The sequence below is a fragment of the Bos grunniens genome, chromosome X (genome assembly GCF_055505025.1).
Source record: "Bos grunniens cultivar Pamir isolate PY7600 chromosome X, Bosgru_T2T1.0, whole genome shotgun sequence".
Classification (NCBI taxonomy): domain Eukaryota; kingdom Metazoa; phylum Chordata; class Mammalia; order Artiodactyla; family Bovidae; genus Bos; species Bos grunniens.
Window position 1 is genome coordinate 19,412,191 of NC_141194.1, and position 18,313 is coordinate 19,430,503.

The 18,313-nt window shown below is 38.7% G+C and overlaps 1 long non-coding RNA gene across 17 annotated transcripts in view; it reads right to left on the reverse strand.

The window, feature by feature from the left end:
* LOC147339896 (uncharacterized) overlaps positions 1–18,313 on the reverse strand; it is a 784,113-nt gene that overhangs the window by 237,748 nt on the left and 528,052 nt on the right. For 14 of the 17 annotated variants that reach the window (XR_015159683.1, XR_015159682.1, XR_015159692.1 and 11 more), the window contains 2 exons: positions 9,322–9,463; positions 5,166–5,326 (listed from right to left, as the gene is read on the reverse strand). This is a non-coding gene — a long non-coding RNA (uncharacterized LOC147339896). The remainder of the gene's footprint in view (positions 1–5,165; positions 5,327–9,321; positions 9,464–18,313) is intronic. The other 3 variants (XR_015159684.1, XR_015159681.1, XR_015159711.1) reach the window with 1 other exon arrangement.

The following is an 18,313-nucleotide window of genomic DNA, read 5'->3' on the forward strand; positions in this document are numbered from 1 at the left end:
AAGTTTTCTTCAAGTATCTATCTACTCTGCTTCACAGGGCCATATGTTTTGGTAACCAGCCCCTAAAGACGGCTCTTGACTGGACTGATTCTGTAGTGGCAGCACCGTTTTCTTTGCTTTGGGCTTGTGGCATAATTCTGATCAATTAAATCGTGAGAGGAAGTCTTCTGAGTGGCAAAGAGAATGCAACTTTGGGGAAAGTGTTACTTGTTTTTTTAAAGGAGACAAAAGAAGGCCAAGGGATGTTTTTCTTGACATTGTCATGTTTGGCTGTGATGCTTGGAACTGTGGGAGCCATGTTTCTGTTTTGAGGCAAATTAGCCTGAGAACCTCCTTAAAACAGGAAGGATGGCAAAAAGATATTGGAAAAAATGTGATCATTAAAGGTGTCATTAAGATCATGGAGATGTCTTTTTGGTCTTCTTGAAATCAGTGAAATAAAATATTTCCTTACTTTTAAAATTTGAGTTTATTCTTGTTCTATTTACCATCAAAGACAGTCACATCAAAACAGCAGTTTTAGAATAGAAATATTATTCTGCCTTCCTCTCTTCATGTGTGCATACAGATTACTGACAATGATACATATTTAGTTTTCATACAAGGATGTCTGATATAAAATATTCGGGTTTTCACTTAAGTGATTTTGTTTTTATTCAACAATAGAAGCAAGAATAAGAATTTGATGTCTGGAAAAAAAGGCATGATTAATAACCCTGCCTGATGTTAGGCTATCTTCCCAAAGCAGGCCAGGGAAATTCCCTCTGGATAGTTCAGGTTTCATCTATTTCTTTCTCAGTAACTCACTATCAAAGACAGAATTCTTGATTAAAAAATAAAAATGGATTCTGCTGTTAACAAGATCAGAGGCACTAACTAAAATGACACCAGGAACATTCAAAGCAAATGAACACTATTTAGATGTATGGGTCACCAGAAAAATATGAATAAAGAAGAGTTTATTCTGTTTATTCATGTTTATTCCCAACTTTTAAAAAGTTATCATGGAAAACAAAACCATTAAAGTAAGATCAAATTTAGAGCCTGCAGAAGACCATCTTTTTTTCATCTTGGCTTAGAACACTAAATCAAAAATGACAATTACTTCTGCCTGTGCTTATCTCAAAGCCAGCCAAGTAATGTGATTGAATGTAAGCTTATTCACTCTCAGGAATGTAAATCCAAGATGTAGAGATACTGTACTGTCGTGTGCATTTGTATCCTCTTAAGGTGGTAGTCTGGTCAATTTCACAAATTTGTACCTAATATCTACAACATTTGAGTTTCTGTGCTAAGGTTTTGAGGGGCAGAGAGAAGGATAGAAACAAGGCAAAGACAAACAAGGTGATTGATGTGTGAGAAAGGTGCTTCTAAGCTGTCCGCAAAGTTCATTAGAGTGTTAGTTTCTGATGCTCTTTAAAATTGTATCTAAAGAAGACATCAAAGGGCAGAAAGAAGTAAGACGCTACCTCAGCAGAGGAAGGAGGAAAATAATCCAAGAAAAGACAGAGTTTGAACCTGGGAAAAATATTTAGAGTTCCAGTAAGTAAAAACTTGAGTCAAGTATTTTCTTATTTGAAGAAACAGGTAAAAGATTACATTTGGGAAAAAATATTCATCATCAAGAAACTTCTTAAAGCCTAATGCTTCATCTGCATCCCAAACCAGAATCTCCAAGGGGTGGAGCGGGGGAAGCAGGCAACAGAATTTTACAAAAGTCTAAGTGATTCCAATGCAAGGGGCAAGACCACGATTCTTTTCACTCTAAGGACTTCCCTGATCCAGCCTCCACTATCTTCTGAGCATTTATCACCTGCCACTCCTGTCACTCAGTGTGCTCCACATACATGGGCTTGCTTTCTGCTTCAGAATTATCTTTTATTTCCTTTTCTCAAAGCATCAAAAGTGCTTCTCCCCCCTGCCTAAAGTGCTTTCCCTCTGGGACTCAAATATCAATTCTGAAAGCATTCTTAACTTCGGAATCAAAATTAAATCCTGCTGTTAAATACCCAGAGTTTCCCATTCAGTTCCTCCTTAGTACTGAGTACCTGCATGTGCGCTCTGTCGCTTCAGTCGTGTCTGACTCTTTGCGACCCTATGGACTGTAGCCCACCAGGTTCCTTTGTCCATGGGATTCTCCAGGCAGGAATATTGGAGTGGGTTGCCATCCCTCCTTCAGGGGATCTTCCCGACCCAGGGATCGAACCTGTGTCTCTTATGTCTCCTGCATTGGCAGGCTGGTTCTTTACCACTACTGCCACCTGGAAAGCCTTAGTACTGAGCACAATTTACCACTATAAGTGCAGTTGTATGATTGCTGGTTCATGGTTTCTTCTTTGACCTAACTATTAAAACCATGACAGCGGGGAGTATGTGAGTTTCACCCACTCTTTCCTCACCAGTTGCTAAAACCATGTCTAGTGGATAGCAGGAGTTGCAACAAAACTTGTGGGGTTAATTAATACATTAATGAACATAAGAAGAAATGAACTGACTATTTTAGGGGACTTGAGGAGATATGCAAGCTATTAATTGTAGAATTATATGAAGAATTTCCATCAGAGAGAATGCCCTGTTCTTATATAGAAACACTGCCTACTCACTACCTACTTCTTCACTCTCTCTTTTATTTTTCTTCACTGCAGATAACACCACTGAAATAAATATATATTTATGTTTATATGTGTGTGTATGTGTTATACAGAGAGAGAGAGAGAGGCACAGAGAGAGAGAGAGGAAAAAAAAAGGAATAGACTGTTTCAGTTGGAATAGACTATCACCTTAAGAGGAGACAAATGCACGTGACAGTATATCCATCTCTCTGTCTCTTTCTCTCATTTATTTACGTAACATCCTATTAGAACTTTGGGCTTCCCTGGTGGCTCAGCTGGTAAAATATCCACCTGCAATGTGGGAGACCTGGGTTCAATCCCTGGGTTGGGAAGATCTGCTGGAGAAGGGAACAGCTACCCACTCTGGTATTCTGGCCTGGAGAATTCCATGGACTGTATAGTCCATGGGTTCACAAAGACTAGGACACAACTGAGCGACTTTCACTTCACATTAGAACTTTGAGGCCTACAAGAAAAGATCTTGCCTTTTTGTTCACTGCTGTATCTTTAGTATCCAGAAAAGTGCCTGGTACATATTACGTTCTCAGTAACTATTTATCAAATACATTATGTGGTATAGGGGGGCATGTGTATTTATGAGGTTGAGTGACCAACCATCCAGATTTGCCTGGAACTGATACAAGACTTTCATTGTTAAAACCTGGAAAATCCAGGCAAACTGGTGTGAACTGGTCAGTTTAGACTGTGAGTATGTTACGAGGGGTTGGGAGATTTAACTAGGGGGAAAAGGAAGGATCCAGAATAAAGCCAGGCTATGCAGAACTGCACACAGTTTTGGACTTGCCTGTATTTATGTGTTTGGGGGGAGGAGGTTGATTAGACTACAGGAATAGGATACAGGACAGATTTGATTAGATGAGTAGGGTGAGGGGAGAGGTTCTCTTGAGGGAATTTTTTCAATAGCGCAAGAAATGATAATGAGGACCCAAGCCTGAGAAAGGGGCTGGAATGCACAAGGGATGCACTGAGAGAATAGATACGCAATGACTGAAGGTCAAGGCTGAAGGAGAGAAAATGGCCTGATGAGTAACTCCTGCCTTCTGTGATTGGGCTGGGAAGGGCAGTGAGATTTGGCAGCGTTGCAGAACACGGTATGATACCCATAGTTCTGGGAGGTTTGGTGATTTATCTGAGCTCTGAAAAATTGGAAGTGTCACACTGGCAATGTTAAAGAGTGACTCAGGTAACTGAGAAAGGCTGGGTAGAGATTTCCTTAGCAGCATTCACTTATCTCTTCACAATACATTGATTCTGAGAAAGAAATGCCTACTGAGCATGTGGGCTTTTTTCCCTCTATGGTGCTGATTTATTCAAAGCAATTTTCCAATGCCATTTCTGAAACAACTGAAATTTATTTTATCTTTTTTTTTTTGGTAAAAAGAAGGAGGATTATCCATATGCCAGATATATTCAAAGACACTACTGAAAAATGTCTTATCTAAGAAGGTTATTTGGTTGCTTGAATACTTTCAAATGTCCTATTCTTATGCACTACAACTTCAAATACAGGTGTGTGGGCATGTGTGGGTGAGAGAGAAGGGAAGGGAAGGAAATCCTCTGTTCACAAGAATTGATTCAGATTGTGTGGCTAGTTTGTCTGCTGCTGTCTTCCTCCATTTCCAATTACTTTCCTCTCAAAGTTGAAAAAAATGACATTTCTACATAAGAAAGATACTGTGTGTGTGTGTGTGTGTGTGTGTGTGTGTTATCCTTATGTATACCTATGTATGTATATGGAGAAGACATGTGATATTTGAGTTTACAACATAAGGTAGATCACATTAATGGCTCCAATTCTTCTTCCCTCTTTGATTCCAGGCCACTTTTCACATGACTTCATCTTCCCTTTGTTAAAGTCTTTTTCCCTAACCCTTTATTTTACATTAGACCCTGTGACTTCTTCCGGCCAAAGAAATGATAGCAGAATTTACGCATGCAAAGTCTTGACAAGCGCCTTGTAATTGAGCTTACTCTCTTGCACTTCTGCTATTATGAGAAAACATGCCCAGGTAAGCATGCAGACCTCAGAAAGGAGATGAAAGACATATGGTACAGAGTTGCCCCAGAAAAATTACAACAGTTATTATATCAGCCAACCTATTGCCTACCCTCAGACATGTGACAAAAAAAATGCTTATTATCACATGCTATTAAGATATTTGTGGTTGGTTGTTATGCTTCATATTGCTGTAATATTTGACCAATCAAGAAAATATAGTGGTTTTAAGAGAGAGTTAATAATTTGAATCAACCAAATAAAAAATACTAACTCTAGATGTTTACAATTCATATAAAAGAACAGAAGAAGATGCAGTAATCTACTTTTATTTTCATGTATCAAGTGTACTTTATAGAAATACAGGTAAATTCCAAAATATTTCCTGACAGCTAAGAGCATTACAATTTCAATTCACCTGGAGGAAAAATTATAGAAAAGGTTTTTGTGAAGGATTTTAATTTTAAAAAGAAAATAGGATGTTTGATAGCAAAATGCCTAAGAGCCAGTTCCCCATACATAATTAATTTGCTTACCAGGGATGTGTCAACAAAATCATTGTTTCCATGTCAGCTAGGAATTTCCTTTTCTTCCTTCCCTTTTCCTGCTTTTGCAGTTGATCTCACTAGAATATGGATACCCACAGGGTCATGAATTTCCACATAAATCACTTAAGTCTGGTATGTGTCAATAAAATCTGAAAGTGACAAAAATAAAAGCAGTGATGACTGAAGGGGAAAAAGCAGGTGGTAAAAATGAAGACAAAGCTCCACTTGATTACCAGCCCCCATTTCTTTTCATCAGTGTTCCTAAGTTGCCCTGCTCATTTCCACTTTTTTCTCCCCAACCCCCCACCCCCTGCTTTGTTTCTAGTTTGGCCCCTTATTCTTCTACACCTTACCCTTAAGTCCATATCTCAGACACGGAAGCCATCTCAAGAGGCTTAGAAATGAGAAGATGAGTTCACCGCCTATTGTAGTTGGTGTTGACACATTTTTGAAATAGAACTCAAATTTACTTTCCTATCAGTTGAGTTCAGTTCAGTCGCTCAGTCATGTCTGACTCTTTGCAACCCCATGGACTACAGCATGGCAGGCTTCCCTGTCCATCACCAAATCCTGGAGTTTACTCAAACTCATGTCCATTGAGTCGGTGATGCCATCCAACCATCTCATCCTCTGTCATCCCCTTCTCCTCCCACCCTCAATATTTCCCACCATCAGGGTCTTTTCAAACGAGTCAGTTCTTCATATCAGGTGGCCAAAGTATTGGAATTTCAGCCTCAGCATGAGTCCTTCCACTGAATATTCAGGACTGATTTCCTTTAGGATGGACTGGTTGGATCTCCTAGCAAGGATTCTAGCAAGGATCCAAGGGACTCTCAAGATTCTTCTCCAACACCACAGTTCAAAAGCATCAATTCTTTGGTGCTCACCTTTCTTTATAGTCCAACTCTCGCATTCATACACAACGACTGGAAAAACCATAACTTTGACTAGACGAACCTTTGCTGGCAAAGTAATGTTTTTGCTTTTTAATATGCTGTCTAGGTTGGTCATAACTTTTCTTCCAAGGTGCAAGCGTCTTTTAATTTCATGCAGGCACCATCTGCAGTGATTCTGGAGGCCCCCAAAATAAAGTCTGTCACTGTTTCCATTGCTTCCCCATCTATTTGCCATGAAGTGATGGGACCAGATGCCATGATCTTAGTTTTCTGAACGTTGAGTTTTAAGCCAACTTTTTCACTCTCCTCTTTCACTTTCATCAAGAGGTTCTTTAGTTCTTCTTCACTTTCTACCATAAGGGTGGTGTCATCTGTGTATCTGAGGTTACTGATATTTCTCCTGGCAATCTTGACTCCAGGCTTGTGCTTCATCCAGCCCAGCGTTTCTCACGATGTACTCTGCATATAAGTTAAATAAGCAGGGTGACAATATACAGCCTTCATGTACTCCTTTCCTGATTTGGAACCAGTCTGTCGTTCCATGTCTAGTTCTAACGGTTGCTTCCTGACTTGTATACAGATTTCTCAGGAGGCAGGTAAGGTGGTCTGGTTTTCCCATCTCTCTAAGAATTTTCCACAGTTTCTTGTGATCCACACAGTCAAAGCTTTGGCATAGTCAATAAAGCAGATGTTTTTCTGGAACTCTCTTGCTTTTTCGATGATCCAATGGATGTTGGTCATTTGGTCTCTGGTTCCTCTGCCTTTTCTAAATCCAGCTTGAACATCTGGAAGTTCACAGTTCATGTACTGTTGAAGCCTGGCTTGGAGAATTTTGAGCTGAGTGCAATTGTGTGGTAGTTTGAGCATTCTTTGGCATTGCCTTTCTTTGGGATTGGAATGAAAACTGACCTTTTCCAGTGTTGTGGTCACTGCTGAGTTTTCCAAATTTGCTGGCGTATTTAGCACAGCACTTTCACAGCATCATCTTTTAGGATTTGAAATAGCTCAACTGGGAATTCCATCAGCTCCACTAGCTTTGTTCGTGGTGATGCTTCCTAAGGCCCACTTGACTTCGTATTCCAGGATGTCTGGCTCTAGGTGAGTGATCACACCATCGTGATTATCTGGGCCTTTGCTTTCCTGTACTTTTTGGCTATTTGACTATCTAATAGCCAAATCCATATACTATTTGGCTATTGTGTCTGAAGTCAGAAATCCAGAAAGTATACAAATACTACATTGACTTTCAGATATACTGTTTCTGATATGGTATGAAAATGGAATGCAGATTATTACAAAAACAAAAGTAAAAAATGAGAAACATAAAAGCTCTCTGGGAAGATCTAGGTTACTCACATTCCCAAATAGACTGAAAGGTGCCTAGAGGGTCAACGTGTACCACAGTTTCAAGTGTACACGGGATTTTCCAATGATAGACAATTACTTGAATGTGAGATGTTATTTTTGTGAGGATGGCCTTTAATGTCTGCCCTGAATCTTAGCAGATACAATATTATAATTACTTGATTGCCTATGGTTGCAAGCTACATAACATGAACAATAAGAAATGTTTTTCTTTGTAAATCCAGAATATACACTGGCTTCTACTTAAATATAAGCATTATATGAGGATATTAATTGAAATCTAAAAATGGATGAAGTATTCTTGTGTTATTCTTATTTCCCTATGCATTCTATTAGAGATTAGGGAATACACCAAGTTCAAAAAATTTGTCAGCTCCAATTGAATTGGCATTAGTGATATCCATATTTATGAAAGCAAAGTCTCTTACTACAGCTAACATATTCTATTGCCTCTCCTTACATTTAGCTGAATATCAGTATGCAACTGATATACTCTACTGTCAAACATGCATTTCAATGAAAGCCTTAAAAACTAAGAAAAATTGACAAAGACAAGCCCATTTTATAGGTCCATGACATACCCACCTTTTTAGAACCCTGTTTTCAGTCTTAACTGGGATCTAAACTATGAGTTAGAATGCAAGGGTACCATAACCAGTTAGTCCACAATAGAAGGTCTATGTTAGGGACTTCCAATACTAAGTTGTTTTAGTGAAAATTATTCTTTCTTACTGTGAACTCTGCTAATACACCAATATAAAATTAAATCTTCTTATGCATGAAGGAAGATACTAACAAAAGTTACAATGCCATACAGTGCCACAGACCTAGAGTTTCCTGAGTTCAAAGCCGTTTTATGCTCTCAAGGAAGGTTCTTGTCAACAAAAAATTCTGGTGATAGTTCCTGTCAGTGAACTGTTCTCAAAAGCAGTAGTTCGTATAAGTATCTGTGATTCTCAGTACGTTCATTCATCTTGGAGTGGCTTTTATCATCAATATTTCTGGTGAGTCACAGTTTTCAAGACCGTTACATAAAGGAAGCTCCTAGTATAGAGAATACCATACACCATTTTCTTTTCTATGTATGAATTAAAAAAAAAAAAACTGAAGTGTAGTTGATTTACATTTTGGTTAGTTTCAGCTAAACAGAAAAGTGATTCATAGATACACAGACACACACACATATTTCAAATTACTGCCAACTGTGAATTATTGTAAGACATTGAATATAGCTCAATATAGCTCCCTGTGTATATAGTAAATCCTGGTTGCTTATCTATTTAATGTATAGTAGTACATATCTGCTAATCCCAAACTCCCCATTCCCCTTTGGTAACCATAAGTTTGTTTTCTATGTTTATGACTTTGTTTCTGCTTTGTATTGTTGTATTTTTTAGACTCCCCATATAAGTGATAGCAAATAATATTCATCTTTCTCTCACTTACTTTACTGGTGGGCACTTGGGTTTTTCCCATGTCTTGGCTATTGTAAGTAGTGCTGCTATGAACATTGGGGTGCATGTATCTTTTTGAATTACAGTTTTCATCTTTTTTGGAATAAATGCCTAGGAGCGGGATTGCTGAATCATACTGTAGCTCTATTTTTAGTTTTTAAGAGAACTCCATACTGTTTTCCATGGTGGCTACACCAAGTCACTTCCCACCAACAGTCTAGGAGGGTTCCCTTTTTTCCAGATCCTCTCTAGCATTTATTATTTCTAGACTTTTTGATGATGGTCATTCTGATTGCTGTTGAGGTGAAACCTCATTGTGGTTTTAATTTGGATTTGTCTAATTATTAGTGTGTTGAGCATCTTTTCATGTGCTTGTTGGCTAAGTGTATGTCTTGTTTGGAAAAATGTCTGTTTAGGTCTTCTGCTCACCTTTTGATTGGGTTGCTTTTTGGTATTGAGTTTTATGAGCTGCTTGTATATTTTGGCTATAACGCCTCGTCAATTGCATCATTTGCAAGTATTTCTTCCCATTCCATATGTTGTCTTTTCGTTTTCTCAGTGGTTTTCTTTGCTGTGGAAAAGTTTAAGTTTGATTAGATCCCATTTATTTTTACTTTTATTTCTTTTGCTTTGGGAAACCAAGAAAATATTGTTACAATTCATGTCTGAGAATGATTTGCCTAAGTTTTAGGAGTTTTATGGTGTCATTCCTTACAAGGAATTCTTCAAACTTCTGTATTGTTGCAATTGGAGATCTTGGGAGACACCATAGAGGATTACCACATCACTTACTGTTGTCTTATTCCCCCATTTTCTCTGCTTTGTAATGTGGCATAGGTAAATTTTCAAAACCTTAGGATAGGATGAAGATTTCATACTTGCAAAGGTTGGACTCACTGGTGGTCACAATTATTGGGCTGGCCAAAAAGTCTGTTTGAGTTTTTCCATAAGATACTACAGAAAAACCTGAAGGTGCTGTTTTGCCAAGCCAATATATTCCTTATTTATGTAAAAATATTAATACAAGCCTGGGTAGCTATGTCACCTATACCACTGCTGCTTCTACACTTGCTTCTGGACATTCTGCACTTGAAATAAAGATACTCCACTACTATACTCTATACAGTGTATGCATACTCAGTCACTCAGTGTTCAACTCTTTGTGACCCTATGGACTTTAACCTTCCAAGCTCCTCTATAGGATTCTTCAGATAAGAATACTGGAGTGGCTGTCATTTTCTCCTCCAGGGGATCTTCCTGACCCAGAGATCAAACCTGCATCTCCTGCATTGCCGGCAGATTCTTTGGTGCTGAGCTATCATGGTAGCCCTTCATGCCACACATTACTGTACAGTAAAGTACATAAAAGCACAACCACTTGTGGAGGATGCATGCGTATGACAATTTATGCCAGACACATGAACTAACTTACATGAACAGATGTGAAAAATAGCCTGAGCAACATGTTTTCTTATCACATAATGAAAATCCTAAAGCCCGAGGCTTTAAAGAAAAATTCTTCAATTTAAGTCTAGATCTTTGCAATCCCACACCTGGGCTTCCCAGGCAGCGCTAGTGGTAAAGAAACTGCCCTCACCCCCGCGCCCCCTGCCACCTCCTCGTGAATGTAGGAGACACAAGAGATATAGGTTTCAGTCCTGGGTTGGGAATATCCCCTGGAGAAGGAAATTGCAACCCACTCCAATATTCTTGCCTGGGAAATCCCATGGATAGAGGAGTCTGGTGGGCTACAGTCCATGGGGTCACAAAGAGTCATACACAGGACAAAACCACCACCACCAAAGAAAAGTAAGTGAATTCTGATAGCTATGTTCTGCCTTGGGAATAAACTAAAGAGCAGAATTATATACATCCCTAAATAATCAAAATGCTCCTTCCTTTACAGAGAGAGGGAGGGCATGAGATGGCTCTATGTGACTGAGTTTCAAATAAACTCTAAAAACATACAACAACAACAAAACATTAGGAACCTCACTATATATTGAGGGATAAAGGTCCATCTAGTCAAGGCTATGGTTTTTCCTGTGGTCATGTATGGATGTGAGAGTTGGACTGTGAAGAAGTCTGAGCACCAAAGAATTGATGCTTTTGAACTGTGGTGTTGGAGAAGACTCTTGAGAATCCCTTGGAGAGCAAAGAGATCCAACCAGTCCATTCTGAAGGAGATCAGCCCTGGGATTTCTTTGGAAGGAATGATGCTAAAGCTGAAACTCCAGTACTCTGGCCACCTCATGCGAAGAGTTGACTCATTGGAAAAGACTCTGATGCTGGGAGGGACTGGGGGCAGGAGGAGAAGGGGACGACAGAGGATGAGATGGCTGGATGGCATCACTGACTCGATGGACGTGAGTCTGGGTGAACTCCGGGAGTCGGTGATGGACAGGGAGGCCTGGTGTGCTGAGATTCATGGGATCGCAAAGAGTCGGACATGACTGAGTGACTGATCTGATCTGATCTGATACTGTGTTCATTGGTGAAAAGTGAAAGCTGCTCAGTTGTGTCCAAGTCTTTGTGACCCCATGGACTATACAGTTCATGGAACTCTCCAGGCCAGAATACTGGAGTGGGTAGCATTTCCCTTCTCCAGGGGATCTTCCCAACCCAGGGATTGAACCCAGGTCTTCCACATTGCAGGTGGATTCTTTACCAGCTGAGCCACATTGGTAGAAAGAGTCAGTATTGCTTAGATGTCAATTGTCCTCAAATTGACCTACAGAAAAAGTCCCTGGTTTACTTCAATATATGTCATCAAGGTGATTCAGTCGGGCAATATGATCTTACATTCACTTTACCAAGAGGCTTCCTACAATTTTTATTAAAAACTCAAGATCCTCATGTAGTAGACTTCATCATTGGCTCTAATGCTTAACTCTTCCTGGTAGCCAAACCCTTTGCCATGTGACTTTGCAGTTCCTACCCAGCAGGTATGTGATTCAGCAGCACAGATTAGTGAAAATAAATGCTGTTTTGAGTCACTGAGGTTTGGGGTGGGTTTTTAAGCAACATCATTGTAGCAACAGTTAACTAACTGATTACCCCCATGAAGAATGTCTAGATGACACAATTAACAGTTAACTACCCCCATGAAGAATGTCTAGATGACACAATTTTGGCTTATATTAAACTGGGGAGTGTTTTAACACATGTATGTCTAACATTATCACAGAGGCCATGCTATGTGAAATGCAAGAAAAATTCCTATACTTGATGAACCTTTTATCTGAAGGTAAGCATCTTTCTTAATCTAACCATTACTTATAATATAGAGATGGCAGTTTTCTGTGCTATTTCATGTGATGGTTCATGAATACTGCTGTCTGGCTGTTTTAAATATTTCAATTAGTTACCCACTTTACTGTACTCCTGCCCTGAGGCTTAAAGCTAGCAGCATAATTTAAAGAGAGAAAAAAGACACTAAAACACTACTCTTGCTGAAGCAATGATAGAGATCATCATAACTGTGCCAAGGTCATTACTGTCATATATTCTGAATTCTAACCATACAGCCTTAAGGCAGTTGGAACAACCCTGGGGAGGAAAGTAATCGCCATATAATGTTTATCAGTGTGCACTTTCTTTTGTGAACTTTTCTCTGCCAATATCTAGTGTTCAAAAAATTAGTTATTTTTGGAAAAGCGTGACTTGCTCCCTATGTCTTTGACATATATATATAATGTTGGTGAGGTTTTAAATGGCCCAGAATGTTTTTTCAAATTTCAAAATTCATGAGGCCAATAAATGGTTCAATAATAGTCTCAGTAATAGTAATTTGCTGAGGTATAATATACATAAAACAGAGATCATAATTATTTAGTTTGATGAGTCTTAACAAGTGCATAAATCCATATATATATATATATATATATATATATATAAATTCAAAACAAAATACAGAAATTTGCTATTATTCCCAAATCTCCTCTTCTGTCCCTTTGGACACAACCATCCTAGAAGTAACCATTTCTGCTTTCAATCAACATAGCTTAGTTTTGCTATTCTTGGATTTCAAATTCGTGAAATGATAGAATCTGTACTTTTCATTTCTGATTTTGCTAGATCTTATGTTTTTGTTTTTAGGTTCATTCATGTTTTTGTCTTTCAGCAATTTTCTCCTTTTACATTGATAGATTAGTATACCATTATAAGAATGTATCATACTTCTCCACTCACCTAGATAGACAGGTGAGTTCTTCCAGATTTGGGCTATCATAGGAAGTGAAAGTGTCCAACTTTTTGCAACCCCATGGACTATACAGTCCATGGAATTCCCCAGGCCAGAATACTGAAGTAGCTTTTCCCTTACCCAGGGGATCTTTCCAACCCAGGGATCGAACCCAGATCTCCCACATTGCAGGCAGATTCTTTACCAGCTGAGCTATCAGGGAAGCCCTAGGAAAGGCTACCAATATTCTTAAATGTCCACCAACAGAGGAATGGGTACAGATGTGGTACATGTATACAATGAAACATTACTCAGCCATTAAAAAAGAACAAAATAATGTCATTTGCAGCAACACAGATTGACCTAGAGATTCTCATTCTAGTTAAAGTAAGTCAGACAGAGAAAGACAAATATATGATATTTCTTATATGTGGAATCTAAAAATAGGGTACAAATAAACTTATGGACAAAACAGAAACAGAGTTACAGATGTAGAAAATAAACTTATGGGTATCAGAAGGTAAGAGGGGAAAGATAAATTGGGAGACTGGGATTGACATATACACACTATTATATATACAATAGACAATAAGGACTGTACAACACAGAGAACTCTACTCAAAAATCTGTAACAGTCTACATGGGAAAAAAATCTTATATAGAGTAGATATATGTATAAAGAATTAAAAAATCTCATCTAAACATCAAAAATTCTTCTACAAGTCATTCTGTACATATAATTTTCAGTGTATGTATATGTACACAAACAGATACTCCTAAGTTAATTTTTGATTGTGGATGTGCTGCATATATAGATAAATTTAGAAAGAAGGGACATCTCAGAAATGTTGATTCTCCAAAATGATGAATGTGGTATTTTCTCCCATTTATTTGGATGTACTTTCCCTGGTGACTCAGATGGCAAAGAATCTGCCTGCAATGCAGGAAACTCAGCTTTGATCCTTGGGTCGGGAAGATTCCCTGGAGTAGGGAATGACAATCCACTCCAGTATTCTTGCCTGGAAAAGTCCATGGACAGAGGAACATGACAGGCTACAGTCCATGGGGTTGCAAAGAGTTGGACATGACTGAGCGACTAACACTTCACTTCTCTTAGGAACTGAGAGAAATACATTTCTTTCATTAAATATATTCTAGGTATTTTTTATCACTTATGACCTTGTGGATTTTTAAAAAATATTTCTCAAATGTCTGTTTATAGTACACAGAAATGCAATGGCTGTATATAATGGGTTCATATACTGTTACTTTAATAAATTATTAGTTCAAGGAATTTTCTTTGAAGATTCTATAGTTTTTTCTACATACATAATCCTATCATCTGTAAATAATGACAGTTTTCTCATTTCTAATAATTATGTTGTTTCTTTGTATTGTCTCACTATGGATGATGTTGTGAAAGTGCTGCACACAATATGCCAGCAAATTTGGAAAACTCAGCAGTGGCCACAGGACTGGAAAAGGTCAGTTTTCATTCCAATCCCAAAGAAAGGCAATGCCAAAGAATGCTCAAACTACCGCACAATTGCACTCATCTCACACACTAGTAAAGTAATGCTCAAAATTCTCCAAGCCAGGCTTCAACAATATGTGAACCATGAACTTCCTGATGTTCAAGCTGGTTTTAGAAAAGGCAGAGGAACCAGAGATCAAATTTCCAACATCCACTGGATCATGGAAAAAGCAAGAGAGTTCCAGAAAAACATCTATTTCTGCTTTATTGACAATGCCAAAGCCTTTGACTGTGTGGGTCACAATAAACTGGAAAATTCTGAAAGAGATGGGAATACCAGAACACGTGATCTGCCTCTTGAGAAATCTGTATGCAGGTCAGGAAGCAACAGTTAGAACTGGACATGGAACAACAGACTGGTTCCAAATAGGAAAAGGAGTTCGTCAAGGCTGTATATTGTCACCCTGTTTATTTAACTTATATGCAGAGTACATCATGAGAAACGCTGGACTGGAAGAAGCACAAGCTGGAATCCAGATTGCTGGGAGAAATATCAATAACCTCAGATATGCAGATGACACCACCCTTATGGCAGAAAGTGAAGAGGAACTCAAAAGCCTCTTGATGAAAGTGAAAGTGGAGAGTGAAAAAGTTGGCTTAAAGCTCAACTTTCAGAAAATGAAGATCATGGCATCCGGTTCCACCACTTCATGGGAAATAGATGGGGAAATAGTGGAAACAGTGTCAGACTTTATTTTTCTGGGCTCCAAAATCACGACAGATGGTGACTGCAGCCATGAAATTAAAAGATGCTTACTCCTTGGAAGGAAAGTTATGACCAACCTAGATAGCATATTCAAAAGCAGAGACATTACTTTGCCAACAAAGGTTCATCTAGTCAAGGCTATAGTTTTTCCTGTGGTCATGTATGGATGTGAGAGTTGGACTGTGAAGAAGGCTGAACGCCAAAGAATTGATGCTTTTGAACTGTGGTGTTGGAGAAGACTCTTGAGAGTCCCTTGGACTGCAAGGAGATCCAACCAGTCCATTCTGAAGGAGATCAGCCCTGGGATTTCTTTGGAAGGAATGATGCTAAAGCTGAAACTCCAGTACTTTGGCCACCTCATGCGAAGAGTTGACTCATTGGAAAAGACTCTGATGCTGGGAGGGACTGGGGGCAGGAGGAGAAGGGGACAACAGAGGATGAGATGGCTGGATGGCATCACTGACTCGATGGACGTGAGTCTGAGTGAACTCCAGGAGCTGGTGATAGACAGGGAGGCCTGGCGTGCTGCGATTCATGGCGTCGCAAAGAGTCGGACACGACTGAGTTACTGATCTGATCTGATCTGATGGTGCCTAAGATCTCTAGTACAAAGTTAAATAGAAATGTTGAAAGCTGATATCCTGCCTTCCTCCCTACCTTAGGGGAAAATATTTAATTTTTCATCAGTAAGCATTATGTTAGCTATGAGTTTTTCATAAGTGCCCTTCATCAGGTTAAGAACATTTCCTTCTATTCTTAGTGTGTAGAGGATTTCTTTTTAAAAAAATCTTGTATATTTGTTGAATCTTTTGAAATACATTTCTACATCTTTCATGTGATGATATGGGTTTTCTCCTTTATTTGACAATATGGTTCTTATATTGAATTTTCCCAAATATAAAACCAACTTTGCATTCCTAGCATCAGAACAATTAATATTATTAGGTACAAAGACAGAGATTACCTAGAAACAAAGGAATTGCTCTGTCAAGAATTATCAATCTCCAATTTGCATGTACCTAACAGCAGAACTTCAAATTATCAACCAATTTGGATTAACTGATATGTTTAAAACTCTCCATTCAATCATTAATGTGACAATGACTATACTACTCAAAGCAATCTACAGACTCAACGCCATCCCTATCAAATTACTAATGGTGTTTTTCACAGAATTAGAACAAAAAAGTTTGCAATTTGTATGGAAACACAAAAGACCTTGAATAGCCAAAGCAATCTTAAGAAAGAAAAATTGACCCATAGGAGTCAGGCTCCCTGACTTCAGGCATGTGTGCTCAGTCATGTCCGACTCTCTCAGAACTCACTGACTGTAGCCAGCCAGGATCCTCTGTCCATGGAATTTTCCAGGCAAGAATACTTGAGTGGGTTGCCATTTCCTTCTCCAGGGAATCTTCCTGACCCAGGGATTGAACCCACATCTCTTGCATCGCCTGTATAGGCAGGAGATTCTTTACCAGCTGAGCCACTGGGGATCTACATTAGTTAAAATAGTATAGTACTGGCACAAAAAACAGAAACAGAGATCAGTGGAAAAGGATAGAAGGTCCAGAGATAAACCCATGCACCTATGGTCTCCTACTTTATGACAAAAGAGGCAAGAATATACAACAAAGAAAAGACCATCTTGTCAGTAAGTGGTGCTGAGAAAACTGGACAGCTACATATAAAAGAATGAAGTTAGAACATTCCCTAACACCATACACAAAAATAAACTCAAAATGGATTAAAGACCTAAATGTAAAGCTGAACACTATAAAACTTGCTGATTTTCTGTATAGTCATTCTATTAGTTGTTGAAAGACAGAGGTACTGAAATCTCTAATTATAATTGTACTTTGATGGCATCATCAACTCAATGGACATGAGTTTGAGCAAACTCTGGGAGACAGTAAAGGACAGGGAAGCCTGACATGCTGCTGTTCATGGGATCACAAGAAGTCAGACACGACTGAGCAAATGAACAACTTTCTCCTTTGAGTTCCATCACTTTCTGCTTCACGTAGGCAGGTATTATTTTCCTATTTAAACTTAGGGGTTAAAAATCCACAAGTCAATTTTCTTATAATTCTGGATGTCGGAATTCCAAAATAGGTCTTATTGGATTATAATCAAGATGTTAGCAAGACTTAGTTCCTTTTTGAGGTTGTAGAGGATAATCCATTTGCTTGACTTTTCCAGCTTCTAAAGGCTTCCCTAATTCCTTGGCTTGTGGTCCTCAGTTAGCAATCCTATCACTCTAACTTCTGTTTCCATCACATCTTCATCTTTCACTTTAATTTTCCTGCATCCCTCTTTCCCTTATACAGACTCATTGTGATGACAAAGGGTCCACTCAGAAAATCAGAATTATCTCCTCATTAAAAAGTCCTTTATTCAACCTATTCTGCAAAAGTCTCTTTTGCCATGTAACGTAAGATGTTAACACACTAGGGGCAAAAGAACTTGGACCTCTTTGGAGAGCAATTATTCTATCTATCATAGTCCACCCTCTAGCCACCAAAGATACATAACCCTATACACAAAATACATTCACCCTATCCCTGGGGCCCCCAAAGTTTCAATCCACTACAGCAGTACTCAAGCCCAAATTCTGATCTAAATCTTATTAGCTTGAAAGTCCAAATTCTCATTATCTAAAACTAAATTAGGTATGGGCGAGACTGTGGGTATAATCCCTCCTCTGATTTTTAAAAATCTGCACCTGTTAGTATTTCTGGGTTGCCAGCTTCTTCAGCTCCAACTCAGGAATATATGAGGCAAAAACAAAACAAACCAAGGAACTCACCACTATGGTTTTCCTCAGGTCCTGAGATCCCTAGCAGATCCTTTTTCTTTCATTCTTAATGAGTCTTATTATATTTTTTAATATATAATATCCAGAGTTTTTTAGTTGAGTTTAGTGGGGAAAATGGGCTTCCCAGGTGGCACTAGTGGTAAAGAATCACTCTGTCAATGCAGGAGATTTAAGAGATGTGGG